Source organism: Panulirus ornatus, chromosome 47, assembly GCF_036320965.1.
Source record: "Panulirus ornatus isolate Po-2019 chromosome 47, ASM3632096v1, whole genome shotgun sequence".
Classification (NCBI taxonomy): Eukaryota; Metazoa; Arthropoda; class Malacostraca; order Decapoda; family Palinuridae; genus Panulirus; species Panulirus ornatus.
In genome coordinates, this window is record NC_092270.1 from 1,445,896 (window position 1) to 1,458,590 (window position 12,695).

The 12,695-nt window shown below is 42.5% G+C and overlaps 1 protein-coding gene across 1 annotated transcript in view; it reads left to right on the forward strand.

Moving 5' to 3' along the window:
- The first annotated feature begins 515 nt into the window (after positions 1 to 515).
- LOC139763418 (cell adhesion molecule 1-like) overlaps positions 516 to 12,695 on the forward strand; it is a 171,968-nt gene continuing 159,788 nt past the window's right edge. Inside the window, exon 1 of the mRNA XM_071689442.1 lies at positions 516 to 828. The gene's annotated coding sequence lies outside the window, so the exon portion shown is untranslated. The remainder of the gene's footprint in view (positions 829 to 12,695) is intronic.

Sequence of the window (12,695 nt, forward strand, 5' to 3'; positions counted from 1 at the left end):
TCTAGGTCAGTTCCCGAGCCAGTGATCAAAATACCGTTTTATGACTAAATAGCAACTTTAATTATTGAGGTTTTTGGCCACATGTAAACAAACAATTGTATGTCCTCGAATATAGTTGTTTTGCGATACCGTAACGTGGATTGTAATTTTGTGTGTATAAACATACATTTCTTATCTGCTTACTTTTCACGTATCTTATGTTGTGAAGATAAAGCTGTGTCCTTCTAGACTGAGGATTCCTTGGGCGTTAACAGCACACTAACCTTGATCGACATCTCAAACAACCATCAGGGAGTCTGATATTGTTCTGGATTCACCTCTACGATATTCCTGTTTTCGTAGAGAAGGGAAAATATAGGGTTCTGCTTAGTAAACTTCTAAGAATGAGAATTATTATGTCTTGGAAGTCACTCGTTGGTAACTGGTGAGGTTTAGAGGACCCGGCGCATGCGCAGAACGACGCCAGACCACGTGTACCGCGCGAGAAGTTAACTAGTCTATTGCCAGCTGTCGTCCGAGTCGGATGTTCGTGGCTCAGGTCGCCACACTACCGCGCCGTTACCCTCCTGCTGCCACCCCCGCGCGTTGTTCTTGTATCAGGTCCTCGCTCTCCCTCCCTTCCTCCCTCCCTTCCTCACTGTGAAGGACAGTTATTGATCTTTAGGACTGTGTGAGGATATACTCGTCTGTCTGTCTGTCTGGTGCCACCACGGGATCCTTCGTCGTGGACTAACATTCAGGTCGAAGTCGAGCACCTCCCGAGCTGGACACACCTGGCGACTTCAACGAAGAAATGATGAGAAAAAATTCGACCACATCATTTATTCAGTGGGTGAAATCCTGTTGTTCTGACACTTTATTTTCTTTTTAGCTTGTCATGAGTTACGCAGACATATATATATATATATATATATATATATATATATATATATATATATATATATATAATCATACGTTGTTTGTGAGATATTTACGTAACGCTCAAGTGAAAAATGTTAGGACAATTAGTTCCTGTTGTCAAACGTAATAAAAATGAAAATTAGTGACAGGGAAATTGAAAACATAAATGAACTACGAGTTAACGAGTGTGCGATGCAAACACATCATGACAACATCCAACACTTTAAGTGGCGAATAAAGTTTATTTTTCTTCTCGATGTCAGTTTGTTTTTTTTCGGTTTGAGTTTCTATGTTGAAAAGTAAATTCGCATTATTATCTTTTTTTTTTGAAATGCTTAGAATTGAACCTCCTACTATGACCTGACAAGGGACGACCTTGTTCCTCAGGTCGGAGGTCAATACAGGTTAAAGTTATCGAAAGATGGTAGTTTTTCGTGACACGTCCTTATCCGTTGGCAATGCGAGTTCTGAACGGGTCATAAGGTCAGATGAATTGATCCTTGTTGACCCTTGGTACTTTTCATTACTTAATTCTTCCTGATAAATCAAAAGTCCTTGAGAAGTTACAGCTATCGACAGGTCATAGGTCACGATAAGGTCAACAGTTTTGAACAGGTCATTATTTTCAGTAGGTTCGGATCTCGACAGGTCATATATCTCTCGACAGGTAAAAGAATTGACAGGTCAAATAACAGTTCTGGGCAGATGTGAATTTCCAGTAGGTCATCATTTTACAGGTCACAGTTTCGATCGACCTGTAACAGGTCAAAGTCCATGAATAGCTTCAAGTTTCGTATTCCGTTAAGCACGACAGTAGAACTTGCGTATGATGGCCTGACTTATGACCTGAGGGTTAAGGGTCAAATCAGAGGTCAGGTCATCATAACTAGAGTTCGTACTGTCATGCTTAAAACGGTCATCGTGTCGTGTTTAAGAACGGTACCATCTTGCTCAAGGTTCGTACCGTCGTGCTCAAGGTTCGTACCGTCGTGCTCAAGGTTCATACCATCTTGCTCAAGGTTCGTACCGTCGTGCTCAAGGTTCGTACCATCTTGCTCAAGGTTCGTACCGTCGTGCTCAAGGTTCGTACCATCTTGCTCAAGGTTCGTACCGTCGTGCTCAAGGTTCATACCATCTTGCTCAAGGTTCGTACCATCTTGCTCAAGGTTCATACCATCTTGCTCAAGGTTCGTACCATCTTGCTCAAGGTTCGTACCGTCGTGCTCAAGGTTCATACCATCTTGCTCAAGGTTCGTACCATCTTGCTCAAGGTTCATACCATCTTGCTCAAGGTTCGTACCATCTTGCTCAAGGTTCGTACCGTCGTGCTCAAGGTTCATACCATCTTGCTCAAGGTTCCTACCATCTTGCTCAAGGTTCGTACCGTCATACTCAAGGATCGTACCGTCATACTCAAGTATCGTACCGTTGTGCTCAAGGATCGTACCGTCATACTCAAGGTTCGTACCGTTGTGCTCAAGGATCGTACCGTCATACTCAATGATCGTATCGTCATACTCAAGGATCGTACCGTCGTGCTCAAGGATCGTACCGTCATACTCAAGGATCGTACCGTCATAAGTAAGGATCGTACCGTCATACTCAAGGATCGTACCGTCATAAGTAAGGATCGTACCGTCATAAGCAAGGATCGTACCGTCATACTCAAGGATCGTACCGTCATAAGCAAGGATCGTACCGTCATACTCAAGGATCGTACCGTCATAAGCAAGGATCGTACCGTCATACTCAAGGATCGTACCGTCATAAGTAAGGATCGTACCGTCATAAGCAAGGATCGTACCGTCATAAGCAAGGATCGTACCGTCATACTCAAGGATCGTACCGTCATAAGCAAGGATCGTACCGTCATATTCCTAAAATGCATGTAAACGAACAGTAAGTACGCCTGAATGATTACCAGGAATGTTTTCCGTGCATGATGGGCGGTGAGTGAGCCGTTCACTGTGTTGGTGAAGTAACAGGAATAAATGAACCCAGATAACTACTGGACGTCATGTGACGGGGGCAGTGTGACGGGTGATGGGATCTCGCGTTACGGTGCTTCTGTGACGGTAGATGTGTGATGGTGGTCGTGTTACATGTGGAATCTTCCCCTACATAAAGGTTACAAGTGCACATATGTAATGAAAATCATATGTGGTTCGATCACATGTATAGGAATAACATGTTTATGTTTGTGAACACAGAAGAATGACAAGGATGAAAGATGTTGAAGCAACATGTGTTTCTCTTCTTTATGATACAAGAGATATTTATTTATATACGCAGAAGACTGTATGATGTGTATATATATATATATATATATATATATATATATATATATATATATATATATATATATATATATAAGGAGCTAAAGTCAAAGATAGGATTAACTCACGGTCTCAAAGGTATTCGGATGTATCTGGATAAATTCAGTTATTATCCTGATGGCGATTTAATCATCGTTTAAGAAAGATAACATTTTCGAATTCGTACAGTTCATGTCAAACATGGCTGAAGGTAATGAGTTGCATCATGTCACGTCTCAGATGTAGTGATCATATCACCATGATGATGGTAGACTGATTTCCTGAATACACTTGAATACCCTAAGGACAGTGTATTAATCCTACTTACATCCTCATCTGAAGTATGACAAACAATCTGCCATGCGATTTAATTCCCTGAAGAGCTTAGTTAGTCAGTGTTATCGTAAATGAAAATCAAACTCATGTAAAACGGAATATTTCCTAAGTCGCATACGATTAATTCGCCGAATAAAAGTGATATTCAGTGTTTGATATGTAAAGGATCAAGAGCTCTTGAAGATAACTAATAACCCATTATCCCAATGAGAGTCTTCTAGTCCAGCTGTTGTATACAAGGAAGAAAAGTTTACGATTTGCTCAGCAGAACTTATGTAGACCATTTACCCCCTAGTGAGTGACGAAGGGAAATGGAGATGATAGGGAGGAGAGGTAAGGGTAAAGGGAGGCCTACGTATAGTGGGGAAAAGAGGGAAAGGAGACATTCCTAGGTCGGACTTCCTCTCGTAGGCGTCCACGTTAATGTAGTTAGCGAGAGCAAATTGACGTTAATTGACGTCTTAAAGATCACACTTCCACGCCAAGCCAGGTTGTTGACAGTGTCGAGCGCCTCCTCACGACGAACGAGTGAGTGAGTGAGTGTGTGAGTGGTGAGGCTGGGAACTATGGTTGACGAGAGGCCCCGGGGGAGTTCGTATGGTCTCTGTCAATATGAGAGGCAAGAGGGGAGGAGAACTGTAGACACTGACCGTAAAAAGTGCCATAGCCATTTAGCACAACTAGCATGGAATACGGTGGCGCGTCATTGATCTCGTGTGGCGAGGACGTGGGGCTGGAGAGATCACGATGAGGGGATGTTGTTTGCTGACCTGTTAAAGAAAAGAGGAGTCTGATGATACAGTCGAGGTTCCTCAACCCCTACATGATGCTACAGCAACAGATGTGGTGATCTATATTTCCCTCTGAGTCCTTCCATTATATCTGTCTGTTGGTCTGTTTAAACTCTTTTTCTTGTCTTTATTCTTTGTCTTTGATCTGTCGGGATTTGTACTATATCTGTGTACAGTGGAATTCCTCTATCAAAATTTTCTATGCCACATATATCTTTGCCTCCCATCCTCTTTATCGCCATCTTCACACCGTCTTTATCACCATCTTCACATCGTCTTTATCACCATCTTCACATCATATCTTCCCTCGTTCTCGACCTCCAGGGTGACGTCAACCTTACCCTCTTACAAACATCAGTGGTGCCAACACCTCCCCCTATTATAGTCAGCCGTGAGGTCTGTGAGGGGCGACCTTCCTCAGGAATAAGTGAACTTTATGTGTCTGTTGGGAGCGAGCGAGCGAGAGAGAGAGAGAGAGAGAGAGAGAGAGAGAGAGAGAGAGAGAGAGAGAGAGAGAGAGAGGTGGGGATCTTCTTCGATGCTCCCCCCCCCCCCCCACCCGTTCACTTGGCTCACTTCCCTCTTAAGTGTAAGTAATGAGTTCCGAAAGGCGTGAGTTCGAGTTATGGCCTGATCCAAACCTTGACTTGGAACCGAAACGAAAAGTTTTTTCCCTAAAGGAAGTTGCAACAACCAGGAGAAGTTATATGGCGGGAGGAAGCTCGCGAAAATAGGAATGATTAAAAAAATAATAGGGATATGGATAGTTGGGAACAATGAGGGGCTTATATAATTTGAATCTGGTATTAATTGGTGGCTACCGCTGGTTATTATACTCGATCAAAGAGGATGGAATGGTTATTACCCTCTACTTTCAAGTAATTGCACATTAGGTCAGAATATCCCTTCTATACGTCTCAATTACGCTTGGTAATCCTCTACTCTCGTTCATCTATAACCTAGTCACTTACATAGAGAAAACACTTTTATAGGATTTTAAGAAATGTGTGATATATATATATATATATATATATATATATATATATATATATATATATATATATATATATATATATATATATACACATATATATATATACACACACACACATATATATATATATATATATATATATATATATATATATATATATATATATATATATATATATATATATATATATATGCTTTATAGTCACGTACTGAAGGAAAGCATGTGATTGCTTCAGATAACAATTTACTGGATCCCTCATGAAAATGTTTTCCACAACACTATGTTCCAAGTGTTTGTTATAACTTCCCGTTGAACTCTACCTTCGTGATCATCTATTAGTTGTTCTGATGTTCGTTATAATGTTTGGTTGATAGCTTCAGTCTGCAGTGTGTCCACAATTTATTCATTCGGGTACCAGTAGTTGCCGCCAGAGGTCTCGTTCACTACAGCCATCTATTCATGAACTGTCGTACGTCGTCTGACGTGTGTCCTGACGTGTCGTGTTTGCTCTTTATTTACAATATGTGGAGGCTATTCTCCTCACCTCCCTCCCTCCCTCCCTCCCCATTCATTTATTGCCTGGGAGTGCTGGCGTTGAGGAGTTTATTTGGACAGTAGGACTTATCTCCCACGTTCTACAACGTGGGTGTAGTTCAGGACGCCCAAGGGAGCCAACCCAACCCCATCCCTCTTGCCTCGGCAGGAATGGTTACTTCCCCGGTCATGCATTAGTGGCGACAACTTTAGAACAGCGTGTAATTATGGCCTCCTCCAACTTTGGCAACAGAGGTTTAAGGGAGGGTCGGTCCCCTGCTGAGACGTATGTTGATCTTCCTTCCGGAGTTCGAATAAGACTCCTGGAGACCAGTGGTCGAAAACAAAAGGAATCTTATAGAGGATCTGAACCTGTCTGATCATAGACGGTGAGGCACAGCTGCTAGGGTGTCTTGGTGATGATCCATAAACCGACTGGAGGAAGGAGTAGGGTAAACCTTATCTTTACAAGTGATACGGCCACTATCATCAGATAAGGAGTGAAGGATGCAACCTTACTGGACACAACATCGTAGAGATGATCGAAACTGACGATGTTGTTGATAAGATTTGGATCAAAAGCAAGAATACCAGGCAATGAACACCAATAGAATACGATCACGACTGGTGTGTTCTTGTATGCTTCAGTGTGTGTGTGTGTGTGTGTGTGTGTGTGTGTGTGTGTGTGTGTGGGTGTGTGTTTATACGGGAAAAATACATACCATTTTCTTTTTAAATCGTGAGGTACAAGATTTCGTTTTCTCTATACCATGGAGACTTCCAGCTTAAAACAAACCCGCAGTGGATGGCCATATATCATGAAGAGAAGGGATGCCAGCATTACTTAATCCGCACAGATGACTGGCGTTGCATCGTGGTATGAGCAAATCTTCCTCGTTTCCTTACGAGATGGAAGCGCCTCGTGTCCTGGATTCCAGTAATCCGCTGGTTGTCCAGACGTAAGCGAGGGCTGGACCCAGGACAGATTTAAAGCGCCATAAACAAGATTACCCGCGAAGGCCAAGGAAAAATGTTTCTGCTTTCTGTCGTGCTATGGTTAAATCTCAAACTGTTGCTCAGGCCGATGTATGTTCACTCCCCCGGGGAGGTGATATTGTGAGAGAGAGAGAGAGAGAGAGAGAGAGAGAGAGAGAGAGAGAGAGAGAGAGAGAGAGAGAGAGAGAGAGAATAATGATAAGTAAAAGAATGGGTAATGTAAGGAAGGTAAGAAATGGAGAAATAATGGGACTTTTTGCAACACAGATTAATCAGTCAGATTTAATTAGGTAATTCAATAATCACATGAAAAATATAACTTTTCTTTCATTCAAAATCATATTTTTCTCTGTCTACATCCTATGTCATTTTTTGCGATACAAATTATATGTAAAAGGAAAAAAAAGGAAATCAAAAGTCGAAAGGAAAAATCGTGAGAGAGAGAGAGAGAGAGAGAGAGAGAGAGAGAGAGAGAGAGAGAGAGAGAGAGAGAGAGATGTTAAACGTGCACCTTTGTTCAGATCATGGAAGGGTAGTGTTACAGAGCAGACAGTTACAGAACTGTGAACTCTCTCCCTTAATATAATCAGCGAAGGTGAGGAGGCAAAGGGATTATCTTAATTCCGAGCCATGAAAGTGACGATACAAGTTCCCCTGTAGCCCCCGTACGCACCTTCCTCCGTAATGTAACACAGAGGCAAGTTCAGCTGCACAGCAGGGAGAACCATGTGTGTTGTCTTGACGCGAATGAGTCACTGAAGGTCTGAGTAACTAATTAATTATGAACGCTTGGGTAGGCAATGGTAAAGAAGACGCTCTCACGTTGAAACTGGTAGTTGACTTCAGGAACACGACGATATACGACCCTCGACCACGACGGGAAGTGTTTAGAGCACGACAGTGCGGCCTTTGGGTATGATGGCGTGACCTTTGGCTCGACCTCTTACAAAGGTTAGGTCAAAGGCAGGTCGTTATACTCAAGATTAGTACCGTCGTTCTCGAGGGTCGTACCATCGTGCTAATCGCTCTTACTGTCACACTCAATCAGTCTCTCCTCTTCACTCCTCATTCCGAGCACTTCAAGAAAATGATTGATATCCAACCAATATAACTTGGTACTATACTTATCTAATGCTACCATGGGGTAGTATTACCATAACCAGTATATGAAGTGATTCAATACTATTGTTCTTAAAAGCTACCATGAATAGCGTGGTACCACTATGGTTTCAGAATACCATGACGCGGTTTAATCTTCCTCCAGCCAGTGTCCCCTGCTCTACTATCCTGTCTCTACCACATATAAGGTTATGGGAGCAGATAACCACGTCATGGACCATCAGCTCTTCTGTTATCTGTCCATCCCACGTACTGTCTTGTCGCATATAACCTCGTCATCAACTATCAGGTCTCCTGTTACCTGTCTCCTTCTCACGTATTCCATATATCTTTTCCTCCTCTTCCTTCCATCTCCTCCTCTGCCATTCCCTTCATCGTCTTGCCCTTGAGCAATTGGTTCATTAGTTACCGTGACGAAGGAGAACAGGCAGACGACATTCCGTCTTAAGTGAGTGGTTCACGTGGCAGTGTTCACATAGAGTACACAGAGACGACACGTTCGATGTCCGAGGTGAGTGACCTGACTAACTACCTGGGGGAGGTGGAGTGTGTGTGTCCCCCTTGGGTAGGAGGCTGGGAATGTGGGGGAGAAACTCATCTCCCCAAATGGATGGGCCGGTGGGGGAGGAAGCCTTGCTATAACACCCACCAATGTACCTGTGTTTCGGTCTTGTTTCTCGTCCCCCAGCACTTAACGTGGTGGTTCCCGTCTTCTTCCTCGTCTTTCATCAAACAAAGCCTCTCTACCTGACTCAGGCAAGACAGAAATAAACTTTTCTTACGTCTTGTATTTCCTAGTAAACTGGATATTGTTTAGTCTCTCAGTTTCAGTTCCACTGTCTCTCTACATCGACTTCGGAGTAATTATCAGCTATTCTCTCCTCGAAGCCATTCCATCGATCGATCCTGGAAGCAACAGAGGCAAAAAACAGTTCTGTTTTCCAGGACACACATTAATGTCTGAGTTGATTCGTATCCGAATTTATCTATTCATTTATTCGTTTTATGGGAACTGCGACCGCGTCAGACTAGTTATATGTTTATCAAATCATCTAAAAAAACTCTCTTCTATATCTTCCTTTGGCAGAAGCGTAGTGGCATCATGTCTTAACCGAACATAATATTGATGTTTACATTCTTTCTTCCACCCAAACCTTCCGTTGATATTCCCAGGTGATCTGAGGACATGATGAGCAGTATACACAGTGAGGGTGTATGTATGTGGTCGTCATATTCTCCTCAGCACCTGAAGATGTGATGGGTTTTCAGGTTGATGGCTGCACCTTGACGTTGATGGTCATAAATTGACTGTAGCGGTTGATTGGATTGATGCCTTGAGCCCAAACCACCAAACAACCATCTTAGAACAATCGTTTGATGTTTACACGTGATATGATACATTTTTCGGATCTGTTGTATCAAAAATCAAATGTTTTAGTTGATTTGGATCAGTAGAAATCCTTGGCAACTGTTCTAGTTCCATTTCCATAGGCGAAATTCTGTACAGTTCAGCATTGAGAAAAAAGACGTTTTTTTCACTAACTGTGAAGATAACTCAAGAAATAACTGCCGATATCAGGAAGTGTCGAGACCATTCCGATTTCCGGAGATTCTGGTTATTGACGTTATCATTTCCCAGGGTTTCTCTTCCTCCACCTGGAACTCTTTGTTTTCTTGGATTTAATTTCCATCGAAATCGTCTCCCCAGAAGCAGTGTTACCCTGAGATACAATCTTCCTGAGAAATAGCCTCCATTAATGATAACTGAATAAAGAAGTAAATAAGACATCTATGGCGCAAAGTTGCTGAGAATGATATTCAAATATGAAATTGCTCTGAAAAATGACCTTCGTCATTGGTAAATGACCTTAATATGTCAGTCTGCAGTACGCGTATTGCTTACTATGAAATAGAGAATTTCTGTCATGTATTCTTATGGGTAAAAAATCATTTTCCCCAGACCATTTTCTCTTGTCGGGTATTTAATCCCTTCCTGCACGCAATCCCATCAGAATATTTTCCTCCCCAAATATAATCTTCGTGAGTTTATTCTTTATCAGTTTCACTGGGAATAAACTTTTGTAATACATGTGATTCACGGAAAAAAAAGAATTATCTGGAACTACATATTTTTCAAAATAATGACCGGATATGTGTCTCGCTCATGTTGCTTGTTTCTGCTTCATATAAATGCCCAACGAGCAAATTACCTCGTTCGGCCTTGTTCATCGTTATACCTTAGCAATGGGAACAGGAGCGGAACTGGAAATTCATATTTCATCAGAATTACCTAAGCTGGCGAGGATGAATGACTTGGTGCGATGGAAATACATTTTTTTTTTTCATCTTCTTTTTTGAGAAAACTCGTGACCTGCGCGAAGCATATTAAGATAAATGAACGGATGGATTCCAGGGTTATTATTTATTACAAAGAACTGTATCGCTCGGGGAGAGAGAGAGAGAGAGAGAGAGAGAGAGAGAGAGAGAGAGAGAGAGAGAGAGAGAGAGAGAGAGAGAGAGATTCGAAACAAGTAAATACTATGTCCTTGTGCACGATGGTATGATCCCTCAAGGGTCGTACCGTCGTGCTCAGGGGCCGTACCGTCGTGTTCAAGGGTCGTACCGTCGTGCTCAGGGGCCGTACCGTCGTGTTCAAGGGTCGTACCGTCGTGCTCAGGAGCCGTACCGTCGTGTTCAAGGGTCGTACCGTCGTGCTCAGGAGCCGTACCGTCGTGTTCAAGGATCGTACCGTCGTGCTCAGGGGCCGTACCGTCGTGTTCAAGGGTCGTACCGTCGTGCTCAGGGCCGTACCGTCGTGTTCAAGGGTCGTACCGTCGTGCTCAGGGGCCGTACCGTCGTGCTCAGAATATAGTCCCAGATTAAGGAGGCATTACTGACTGTGTTCTGTCACTAAAGGTGTTTTCAGAAATGGCACTTTATTATTCCATGATCCGTTTTGCTTTTCTCTCTGCTCTCGGGGCAGTATAGTTCTACACCGCTTGTTTTTATAACTAGGATTTACATTTACAATGGAGTTTAATTCTTTTTTTTTTCTACGACGATGGAGGTTAGATCTTTGTTTGAAGTGCTTTGGTCATGGTGTTTGTGCACACGTGCTAGACAAACAGATTACACTGAAGCTTATAGAAGAAATACGTACGTGGTGTGTAAGCCACCAAAGCAACTGAATATTAATGGAATCCTGGGTTAAATTTGTCGTAGTTAACATTTATGATTGGAAAGATATATACATATTGTCCATCTCTGTTGAGAGTTGCATCTCTTATATGTTGGTGGATACCGATAACTGAAGACATGTTGGAGATTATGTTTCACCATTGTACCAGTTGTGACAGGTTATGGTCGACATGAAAATAGTAAAAATATAAAAACATGATAACCATATAAAGTAACAATGCTTTGTCAGTGTCCAAAAATTGTAGAGCAATTGAATCATCGGATTAACGATACATGAAATTTTGAAATACGATTGCTAATCTTTACATCAGTCAAGGTAATTGCCAATGTGGGATTTTGTGTTATTAAATATACTCATTACTCTGAGTGTCAAAACATCTGGGATTATATTGCAATTAAATTAAATATAATTGCACTCCAACGACTGATCTTCCCACGAAAGATAACGAAAACAGAGAAAAACAACCTTCAGTACACACAGTAATCTCTGGCTTTATGAACTCTGAAGTTTTATTTATGGTTCAGATGAAGTCGATCATGATCTTATCACAAAAGCTAACTATTAATTTCCCGTTGGGTAATTAAAGCAATGATCTCAATTGCCATCACGGATATAACATGGTGGCCAGGGAGGGTATGTGATGGGTACTCTGGTATACCAACACACATGGTAAACATCTTGCCTCTGGTATAGAAGATAATATACTCATCTAAATAGTAATGGGATTCGACCTCCGTCTTTCGCAGCAACTTGCAGGTTGTCTGCGAGTTTGGTGGTGGTGGTGCTTCTGATTTCTTATAAAAACGCTGATGTGGCGCTGCTGGGTGTGGTGTGTGGCGCTGTTGGGTGTGGTGTGTGGCGCTGCTGGGTGTGGTGTGTGGCGCTGCTGGGTGTGTGGCGCTGCTGGGTGTGGTGTGTGGCGCTGCTGGGTGTGTGGCGCTGCTGGGTGTGGTGTGTGGCGCTGCTGGGTGTGGTGTGTGACGCTGCTGGGTGTGGTGTGTGGCGCTGTTGGGTGTGGTGTGTGGCGCTGCTGGGTGTGGTGTGTGGCGCTGCTGGGTTTGGTATGTGGTGTGTGCGCTGCTGGGTTTGGTATGTGGTGTGTGGCGCTGCTGGGTGTGGTGTGTGGCGCTGCTGGGTTTGGTATGTGGTGTGTGACGCTGCTGGGTAGGAGGACAAGAAGTTGAAGGTTATTTCAAAGTAATTTTGGTCTACGTAATCAAACGCAACCCGTTGATCTCATCTTTTTTTAAGAATGAAATATTTTTCTTTATTCAACAATGAAAATTCACAAATGAAAAACAATAGAAATGCTATACGTATTGCCTTCGCATTAATTATAATGTTGAATAAATTATGGTAAATCATCAGTAGTAACGAGGGTGTTATTATTATGTACCAATAACAGAAGCCACTGTTCCTGATGTGCTTGTAGAACATACACACACACACACACACACACACACACACACACACACAACACACACACACACACACAAACTCACTGTATGAAC